Source organism: Pteropus medius, unplaced genomic scaffold (genome assembly GCF_902729225.1).
Source record: "Pteropus medius unplaced genomic scaffold, Ma_sr-lr_union100, whole genome shotgun sequence".
Taxonomy (NCBI): Eukaryota; Metazoa; Chordata; class Mammalia; order Chiroptera; family Pteropodidae; genus Pteropus; species Pteropus medius.
Window position 1 is genome coordinate 4,233,344 of NW_024350921.1, and position 10,882 is coordinate 4,244,225.

Consider the following 10,882-nt stretch of genomic DNA (forward strand, 5'->3'; position numbering starts at 1 on the left):
GATTCCATGTCCACAGCAAGGAAAAATCGGAATGAACGTGGAAAATTCAGTGGCCCCAAAGCAAGGGGCTATGCTGAAAACCCTGAGGGGATACCTGCTGGCCACATTGTGATAATTTAGGCTTTGAATGTAATTATGGCTACGGTGAATGAGAACACACTTTGTCCTTATTATAAGCAATAGATTCATAATTATACTCAGAGGAGAAAAGTTAAAAATAACACAGAGATGTAATTATAACACAAAGGAAGGATGAATATAATGGAATGATTTTAATAAGTGGGTGATGTTAAAATGTATGGGTGCTTTGTTTCTTCTATTAATTTTAAGTCTACTTATAAAGAATAAATATGTATTGCTTCTATCTATTTATGTAAGAAAGAATAAACCAAAGAACTATAAACGAGCCAAGGGATCCAAGAAAAAATAGGGTAGGTACTGTTACCACAGACAAGAAGGATTTACTAGCTTGTAGCTAAACTACAAATAGAAGAAAGACACCTTGTCTCCAAATGATGAATTGCTTAAATGTCCCAAGGAAGGGAACTAATAGTCATGCAGATTCAGTCCTTCTTCCAGGAAGTAAAACCTCTCTAAGGCTCTACTAATTACAACACTAATGAGAAGTACATACAATTTTAATAGTTTGTACAGACTACAGAAATAAGTGCAACTTAAAAACAGGATGCCAGACTAGGTATCGCAGGCCAAGAAAGATTTTTTAAAATACCTTTTGGGCTGTATTAGCTTCCTACGGCTGCTGTAACAAATGTACCAAAGACTTGGGATGAAACAATAGACATTTATTCTTTATGGTTCTCTGGGCCAGAGGTCTGAAATCCAGGTGTCAGCAGGTCCATGTGCCCTCTGATGGCTGTAGAGAAGATTCCAAAATTCACTTCTGGTGGCTCCAAGCAATCCGTGTGGCTTGTGGCTGCATCATTCCTATCTCTGTCTCGATTGTCATGTTGCCTCCTCTTCTTCTTTTTGTCAAATCTCCCATGGATGTTTTTTTTATAAGAACACTTGTTATTGCACTTAGGGCCCACCCAAGTATTCTAGGAAGATCTCTTCATCTCAAGATCCTTACCTACATCTGCAATTACCCTTTTTCCAAATAAGTCCACAGGTTCCAGGAGTTAGAGTTTGGACATATCTTTTGGGGGGCCACTGTTTAACCCACTATGGGGGAGACTGTGACTAATATTGGTAAAAAAAAATGCCCCAAACCTAGATAGAAGGTTTAGAATTAAAAGGTCTTACTGAGTATCAACTCCTCATTTCCCCGTTATTTAATGAGTCTAAAATTTCAGTCATACAAGATGAGCGAGCTCTAGAGATCAGGTGTACAACACAGCACGTAGGTTAATGATGCTGTAGTGCATATTTAAAAACTTAAGTGGGTAGATCTCATGTTAAATATCCTTACCACAACAAAAAGTCTTGAAATTTAATTATTAAAAAGAAATACAGCTCGATAATTTGCAGCTCCAGTTGGATTCCCCTTTGGAGAAGGACATGTGTCTGGTGCAGAGTCTCAGCTTCCTGAGCCGGAGGCTGCTGGCAAGGAATTCCTTGTTTCCGAGTTCTGATAAGATGACTGCAGTACCAGGGAGAAATCAAAGCACTACTGTTTAACCACTGGGGAAATATCAAAATAAGTATATCAGTAACTCTAGGAAGACGCAAAAATAGTAACAGGAGTAATACAGAAATGAAATAAACCCAAGATGTTAACAGTTTAGAAGAGTTTTTAGTATGTGAGGAAATTGATTTTGTAGTCATTACACATATTATTTTTCAGTTATTTAAACTATTGAAATGAATATGCCTTGCTAAATGAAAGTACCATTTAAAATGTTTTTAGACATACAATTAATCAAATTTGTAATCATTATTTGAATTCTCAAGAAACATTGGTTTTCTAAATTTTATCTTATCAAATATATTTATTAAATTGAGCATTAAACAAATAGTAATAAACATTCCATTTCAAATATTCATACCTCTCAAGCTTTAAAGATTGTATTAATTTTTTCAATTAATTTTTGAAACTTTTTTTTTTAAGAAAGGCCTGCCTCCTATTCTCACTTCTCCCCTTTGCAAACACCTACTTAAGCTGATGGAAGGTGTCCCAACCTTCTTCCTCAGCCTCCTCAGCTGTTACATTTAGTTCTTCGAGCTGGAGCTCAGTTGGGTCCCCCTTCTCTGACATAAGGTCTCCCAAAATGATCCATATCAAACCTACAGAAAACTCTCATCTCACATCAATTTATTCTTATTAATCAAATGTTCAGTCATATTCAAGGCATACTGCAATTTTGATGAGAAATAGATTTTTAGAGAATAGCTATTTCACTGCAATGCCTCATTCTTGCTTCCTGTTTGTTCAACAAAATTCTATTTTCATGTAGAATAGAAATAAATATATTTTTCCAGGAATATGGTATTTGCTTTTATGTGTAATAAATTTAAGGTTTTTTTTTTTTCCTCTGAGAACTCATTCCCTACTCAGCTACTTTTGATGTAATGATTACATCTGTATTTTTACTTTGCTTTATGATATTCTCAACAATGGTTTTAAAATATAGCTAGCTTCAGCTGTTGAATGGATACAAATGGGCATTTTCTCTGGAAATAGATATCCATAAAATGGCAGAACATATGACTGGTAGAAATATTTGTTTTGTTTTGTTTTTCAGTCCTAACTCAGCAAATTGATTCAGAATCTACTGACAACAACTTTAAATAAAAGTTGGGCTCACTTTTTTTTTTTTGTAAGTTTTTTATTGCTGGGAGAAGGATAGGGAAAGATTCTGTATTATGTTTGTAATGAAGAAAATTTACTATAAATGTACAACTCTTTCCAAATTGAGCAGCAATTAGGGTAATACTCACCAGGGGAATGGGAAAGATTGCTCCGAGATCACAGTGGGGAGTAGGTCAAGACCTGAAGTCCAAATGTAACCTGTACTTGTGTCACTGTCTTCACTTGACAGTGTAGAAACATCAGAATTATTTTCTTTTTGCTTTTAGATACTTCTGGGTGACATCTTCCCATTTTATAAATAGAAAAAGTTATGCATCAAGAGATGAGATAAGGTTAAACAACTTTTTGGAAAGAGAGCCAACGCGCTTCTTCCCATAGCCTACACTCACTGGGGATGTTTCATGAGCCAGGTATTGGATTGGGCACCGAGGCTGCTGAAATAGAGAAGCCAGGGATAACGGATTGGCTGAAACTCTCGCTGTACACCATGGTGGTGTATTTGGGGCTTGAGAAGATGGCTCTGCCTATATGCAGCTCCTTTTAGACCCTGGCCCTCATGCTGCTTCCTTAGCCTGTGGTGATTAGCATATATGACCATTTTAAGACTCAGTGCAGCAAGGGGGGTGCAAGGCTTTAATTTTCCATGGGTATAGGAGGCTACTCAAATGGATAGACAGACAAAGAGGGGTGGACTCTGTGGATGGCTGAATGCTATGTTGGGCAGTCCTATTGACATATGGGATCAGCTCTACCCAGGATTAAGAAAGACTACGCCCAACATCACTGTGGAGGTCAACATACTTTGTTGGTAACATGCAGCCCAATAAAGTGTCTCCCTTACTTCCTCATGTGAACTTGACCCATGTGAAGCCAGGACCACACTTGAGTGATACTTGTGTGTCAGGGCATATTTGCTCCAGTGCAACAGGATCCAGGTCTCTAAGAATAGAAAGGTTGGAGCAAGGACCTGGTAGCTAACAATTAGGCTCTTGTCTTTTGGTGTCACTAACTTTCACTTTCATGCCAACACCTTTGGACAGCTCCTGAATTACTTTTCTGATTGTTAGGACTGCATATTGAAAATAAAGAGTAACCTGCTGGAATCCAGTGTGGTTGAGTCAAAAGACGTAGTTTCTGAGAAGGTCAAGGAAGGCCAGTTGGAAAGGCTGCAGTGCCCCAGCCGAGGACAGCTGCCAGAAGACACAAAGTCAACACCTCCAGCATGCTGCTCAGTCAACTAATTGACAGTAATTTGGAACATGTTTATGAGAGCAGCTTTGCCATAGGACCTCCCTTACTGCTGAATGGGACAATGAATATTTCATACAGTCTCTATGTGGCTTTTCAGGCAGCTGGTCAACAGACAAATTCCACTCCAGGCATCACATAAGAGAGAAATGTCAGCACTTGTAAGAATTACCAACCCTCCTGTTGTTGTCTTTTGTCCTTCTTGCTTTTCGGTGAATTTTCTTCCTTTTGGACATTTCTTTTGAACTTATGATACTATGAATAGCAGTACCTTCCCAGCTATGCTCTTCAGTCTCAATGCACATTGCCCTATGATTTTCTGCCGCCAACTGCCATAGTCAGTACTCCTTCTTTTCACCTAGGTCTTGAGATCTCCTGTCACACCTGTGTCCATCCACCCTGACTAGGTTTCTTCTGGCCCCTGGCCCTGCAAGGGGGAGCTGATTCCACTTTTTGCAAATGTCAAGGAACATTATCATATGGAAAAAATAGTTCAGCAATTTGAAAACATTACTATGAAGACTATAGTAGGAAAAGGAAACCTATCTGGAAAATTCACTCTGCAATACACTTTTTAGAAAATCAATTAACAGCTACAACGGCAAGAGCATCAGAAGCTCCCTGTTGCAATTCAAGGCAAGAGACAAAAATACCATAAATGTAATAAACATATTTTAGAATTTTTCACTTGATGAAGACTGCATGGCTTGGCATTTCAATATTGTGTTTCTAGAGTTACCAGTTGGTATGGATCTATTTTAATTAGCTAAGTTATATACCAACATCCCATATATAACATCTTTGCCATCTTACTCTGGTTGTTAATAGGCTGATGTCTATAGTCTAATTCACCTTAGTTCCAAGCATTCTCAGAAGACAGATCAAAGACTGTGAATTACATATCAGATGACAGTTTGCATTTGCCTGCAATTTATATTATCAAATCTGTATTTGATATTGCAAGATGAGATCTTAATATTTGACACAAATATTTATAAGCTGTACTTAATTTAAACAACTGCAAACACGTTCTCTATAAAACAAAGATATGAACAAATGAAACCCCAGGTTAAGTCAATGTAGAGATCATTACTTCTTTCATGTTACTGACTGAGTCTAAGTCACCGAGTATGTGTATTTATTTTCCACATAATTGATGGAGTAAGATAAGTAGACTTTCGAGTTGAAATAGGAAATCCGATAATTCATATAATAAGGTTCAATTTGATACATACCATTCTTGGCTTCACTGCACTAGACAATTCTATTATTTAATATCCATGTAACATTTTCTCTTATCTAATATAAAAACTTAAATGTCAATGTATACACATCCTACTTAAATGTTGACTTTTTCTCAAAAATATGTTAAAAGTGTAAGTATCAGGAACAGACAATCAATGCTAATGTAAGAATCAGAAGGATTTCACTCCAAAAAAGTGCAGAAAACTCAAATTCAGTCCACTACAGAAAACACTTGTAGTTCCCTATACATTATGCACATGCAAATATGTCCGTGTAAATATTTAATACATATTAAATCCATCCAATATTTAAACCTACCTACTTACAGCTACTTAAAATGAATATACTGTGCATCATTGGAAAAAGGCATAAAATGGCTCCTAAAATATCTATAATGTATATGGATCTTTAAAAAGTCTAGTGAAGAAATAAGATGCTAAGAAGGATTGAAGTGATCTCTAATGCAAATTACTTTTAGTGTACAAATTATAAATGATGGAGCAGTGTATTTCTTGTTCATTTTCACTCAAACCAGCCATTAGATCTAAAAAAAGTTTGCCTGAGAAACAGCAGATTCACATAGAGGCATGACGTTATTCACTGTCCCCTTTGGAGTATCCTTCTGTGAGCACAAACGGATGGAAACTGCATCATTTTGGCTTCACTTCTATTTCTAACCATGAGCAAAATAGATAATTTGTTTTTAGTTGCTTTTTTTGTATAATCCAAGATAGATTTTTTTTTTGGCTGTGGGATACAATTCACCTTTCGATAAACCTTCACATATTTTTATAAAACTACTTTAAATTTACAGTAGTTAGATGATACATATAAAATGATACATTTGAGTCTAAGATTTTCTCAGGAAATCTTTCGATCTGATCTAAGAAGCTGGAGTTCTGGAAGGTACCGAAATTGTCTTGTTTTTCTGTTCAGCTGCTTTCGCAAGCTCTGATTACTATTGCCCTTGATTGCTGCTCCTTTAAGAGGTACTCTTTCGTCCTTCTTTCCTGTGACTGTTTCCCCTTAGATACCAGGTCTTAGAAATGTTGACCTTTGTATCATTCAGTAAGTTGAGCCTATCCTTGAGCCATTACTCACCATGATTTCACCCTTTGAATCTGACATCCTTGTTGATGGATTCTATTTACTGTTTGTAAGTGTTCTTTAAAACCAGTGAAGTAAATGACCATGTGATACAATGGTGGGACGAAGATGAAAGAACGTGGGAAAGAGGAGAAGTTTGGCTAATACGAACTGGTCTTTGGTCATGAAACCACTCAATATTCCTGAAGATGAATATTTGGGTTTAAAAAAGAAGGGAGGAAAAGTCCAATCTAAGAATTGCAGTCTCATGTATATGCGTGTGAAATCAAATCAAATGAGACCTGTAGGATGGGGCTACATTTAAATATACCTTTACAAAATTTCCTAATAGCTTTGGCTTTCTTAGAAACCTTTTAATTGCAAAGTCCTTTTTCTTAAAATTGCTTCCTTTTGGAAGAAAAAATTAAAATATTTTCTAAATATTTGTTAGAATCTGGAGTTAACAGCCATTGTGGTTCTACATTCCAGAGAAAAGATGAAATGTAGCTAGATTATTCTTTTGAATGAATAGGAGAAAAGCTGATTATATTGCTCTTTGAAAAAATAAAATGATATGGAAATGAGAAAAAAATACAATAATACTACTGGTTGTGACTGAGGTTTTTGTTATTGTCACAACTTGACTGACTAATGATGAGGGTTGATGAATGGTAAACAAGTAGTCAAAATTTGCTGATCCTGGGTTTCTGTTTTGACAAAGAGATATATTTTCAATGTGTATTTATAGGGCTAACTCTGTATTTGTTATGCTTAACTCTAATGAATTTATAGAACAATTAGATACACATACATGCCCTCAAAAATATGCCATTTTAAAAATCTATGAATCAAGTTTTGTAAACTCAGTTATGTCAGACGTATCACCTGAGTAACATTTCCATGTCAAGAATAATTATCATACTCCATTTCCTTGAACAAATATGAGCAAGTATATCATTTAAAAGTCTGCCAGTCACTGACATTTCACTTTTTCAGCAGGAAAACCTGAAAGCGATAAATAAGAACTCTACCTTACAATAGATATGAAGGGTAGAATCTGGGTGGTAGGTATGTAAGTGTTCACTGTAAACATTTTTTAATTTTACTGTAGGTTTAAAAATGTATGTAATAACATCTGTCTGTTGGAAACATCTGTCTGTTCCTAAGGCTTTGCAAATTTTTACTGATCTTAGACACGAGCGATCTTCATAGTGGCTGGCCAATCTAAAAGCTGTAGGATATCCCAGAGGTGGAAGACCTTTGGCAGCTGTCCCCTAGACCTCTTCCCAGCCCGCACCTTCCTGTCCCTTCCCAACAGCAGGCCTTCACTGGTCTGGCACTGTTTCCAAGCATGGCTTTCTGATGGAGTCTGGCCCATTGCCGGGCATCCGTAAAAAGTAAAAAGTTGATCCTTCTCATCAAATTGGAAACTTCCTTCTTGGTTCTGAACTTATTTCATATATTAGGGCAGGACTTCTCAACTATAGACATTTGGGGCCAACTAATTTCTGTCGTGGGGGACTGACCTGTGCATTTTAGAACATTTAGCAGCATTCTCATTTTCTAGCCACTAGATTTGAGTAGTACCCCCTATTTGTGACACCCAAAATGTCTCCAGACATAGCCAAATATCCTCTGGGAGGCAGAATCACCCCAGTTGAAACACTGCTCTAGAGCAATTACCAAAAATCATTTTTAAGAGAAATGTTGTTGGGTAGTTTTTGTGTAATTAATTTTCTGACATAAAGCAAGAGTTTTACTTTTATTTGTATTAAATTTCATCTTGTTGATTTGGATACATCATTCAGCCCATTGAACTCTTTCGGAATTGTGATTTCTTTGTATCCTAAAAGCTCTCTCTCTTTGATTCCTCTTCTCCTTGGCAGGACAGTTAGGCAGGTATGGTTTGGCTACTATGGCTTCTATGTCAGTCAGCGTACCAAGAGAAAATAGATGGCTCACTTGCTGGATACCTTAGAAGAGTTTTACTCATTTGATAACTTAGAAGAGTTTAGTACAGGACTTGCTTTCAAAAATTTAGGCCGATTTTCAGAAATCAATGTAGCATTTTTTATTTTGTGTTATAATAGCCAAAAGGTGGCAGCAAACCAAGAGTCCATGGATGAGCGGATAAACAAGATGTGGTATGTACATACGAGGGAATATTATTCAGCTTTAAAAAGAAAGGAAATTCTGACAAATGATACAACATAGGTGAATCTTGAAGACATTATGTTAAGTGAAAGAAGACAGGCGTAAAGGACAAATATTGTATGTTTCCACTTATATGAGGTACTGACAGTAGCCAGCCTCATAGACTGAAAGTAGGATGGTGGGCTCCAGGGGCTGGGGGATGGGTTGTTTAGTGGGGACAGAGTTCCAGTTTTGTGAGATGAAAAGAGTTCTGGAGATAGACAGTGGCGATGATTGCACAGTAATGTGAGTATACTTAGTGCCACTGAACTGGACATTCATAAAGGATTAAGATGTAAATTTTATATTATGTGTATTTTACCACAATTAAGAAAAAGAAAAAGAAATCATTGAGGAGTAGTGTGGTACCCTCAAAACTATCAACAAGCCTAGAGGAGCAAGATGAGTTTTCCAAAACCTGGGTGGGTGGCGCTACAAAGAGGGTTGTTCGAAAGATGATGTGGTCTTCAGTAGACAGATGCCACAGAGAGACACTTTTAGTGTTGTAATTAAAAAGTCATTGTCAAGCCCGAGGTGACCTAAGTTTTCTTTAAGTTACTTTCTAGAAGTTATATAATTTTGCATTTTTATTGAGGTCTATGATCCGTTTTCAGTTAATTTTTGTGAAAGGTGCAAGGTCTGTGTCTAGATTCTTTTTTGTTGTTGTTTTTTGTTTGTTCGTTTGTGGATGTCTCATTGTTTCAGCACCATTTGTTGAAAAGCCCATCCCTACTCCATTCTATTGCCTTTGCTCCATTGTCAAAGATCAGTTGACTATTATTTGTAACTGGGTTTATTTTTGGGCTCTCTATTCTGTCCTGTTGGTCTATTCATCTATTTCAACAATATAAGATTGTCTTGGTTACTGTAGGTTTATAGTAAGTCTTGAAGTCAGATAGTATTGATTCTCGTTAGAAGTTTTTGATAGTTTTTATATTTTTTGTGTGTGTAGCTCTTATTTCATTCTTTAAAAAAGCCTGAGTTTATCACAAGATGCTGTTGCAGCCTATTTCTTTTTAGCTTATTTTCCTCTTCTATTCCATAACTAAATTCTTAGCAGATATATTGTTGAAATTCACTCGGGGTGACTTCCTCACTTTTACTGTGCTTTTATTTTCTCATTTTGAGTTACGCACACTAAGATAGTGTCAGTATGGAGATGTCAGAATGTGGCTGTAGTAAATAATTTTGGACTGCCTCATATAATTTCCTGTATTTGCAAAGGAATAGCTTGAATGTGGCAGTTTAGCATATCCAAGTGTAAATCGGCAAATTTCTGCAGATGAGCTACAATATATACTCTCTTATGTGATACTTGTATTTCATAATATGTAATACTATTATTATTTAGATGATATCATACATGTTCATAAAATATTATTACATATCTAATGTTAATATAGACAAAAATCAATGATGCATTAAAATTTTAATGAAATGAGATATGAATAGAATTTCTGGGGCAATGACAAAACTGAATTGATATAAAGTTCTAATGATGGTATCACTTAATTGCTGTATTTCATATTATTCAAAATAAGTTCCACAGTATTTGAGACACAGATGCAAATGATAGAAAAGCCTGCATTTTAATGTTTCTTAAAGACTCAAGTACATACAGTTAGAGGTTTCAGGAAAAGACTTTCATTTGAGCTATGATTATCAAATCATCTATAGATCTCTAGTGTTAATAACTGTTTTGAATATTGCTGTTCTCTTTGAAGTTGCCTGTTTAATCAGCATTTGTACAGCTGCATCATAGTAGCAATTGGTTTATTGCTCTTTCGAGCTGAAAAATTACAGACCCTCTCTTTTATTTTTTAGAGCCAGCTTTGTGTTTGCAGTGTCAAGATTTACATTTTAAAAAGATGGGCAGGGAAAGAAGAGACAATAAAAACGTGCTTCTCTGAGACCTTTCATTTTCTTCACTATAAATTTCACAGTGAAAAAAATGTCATGCCACTGTTTCTTTTTTACTTCAGGCTTTCAAGGGCGTGATTTTTAACAATGCCCTGCTTTTTTTCTTTTCTTTTCTTTTTTAACATAAAAATATTTGATAGTAAGGTTACTTATTTCATTCTGTCAAGTAAACATTCAGAGCTAATGCTTTAGTCAAATGTTGCTGTATATTTAACGGAGAAATCATCTGTATCTCAGTCCATCAGGGTGACCAGCTGTACTTTGAGGCTGTGTAGTGAATCATAGTATTGCTTCTAAGGGATGACATTTATACCACTGACAGCTTGGATTTCTATTTTTATGACAACAGCTTTCCACCTGGTGGAGATAGTATCTTGTCCTAACAAAACTAATATTTTATTAAAAGTTTCCGATAGAACT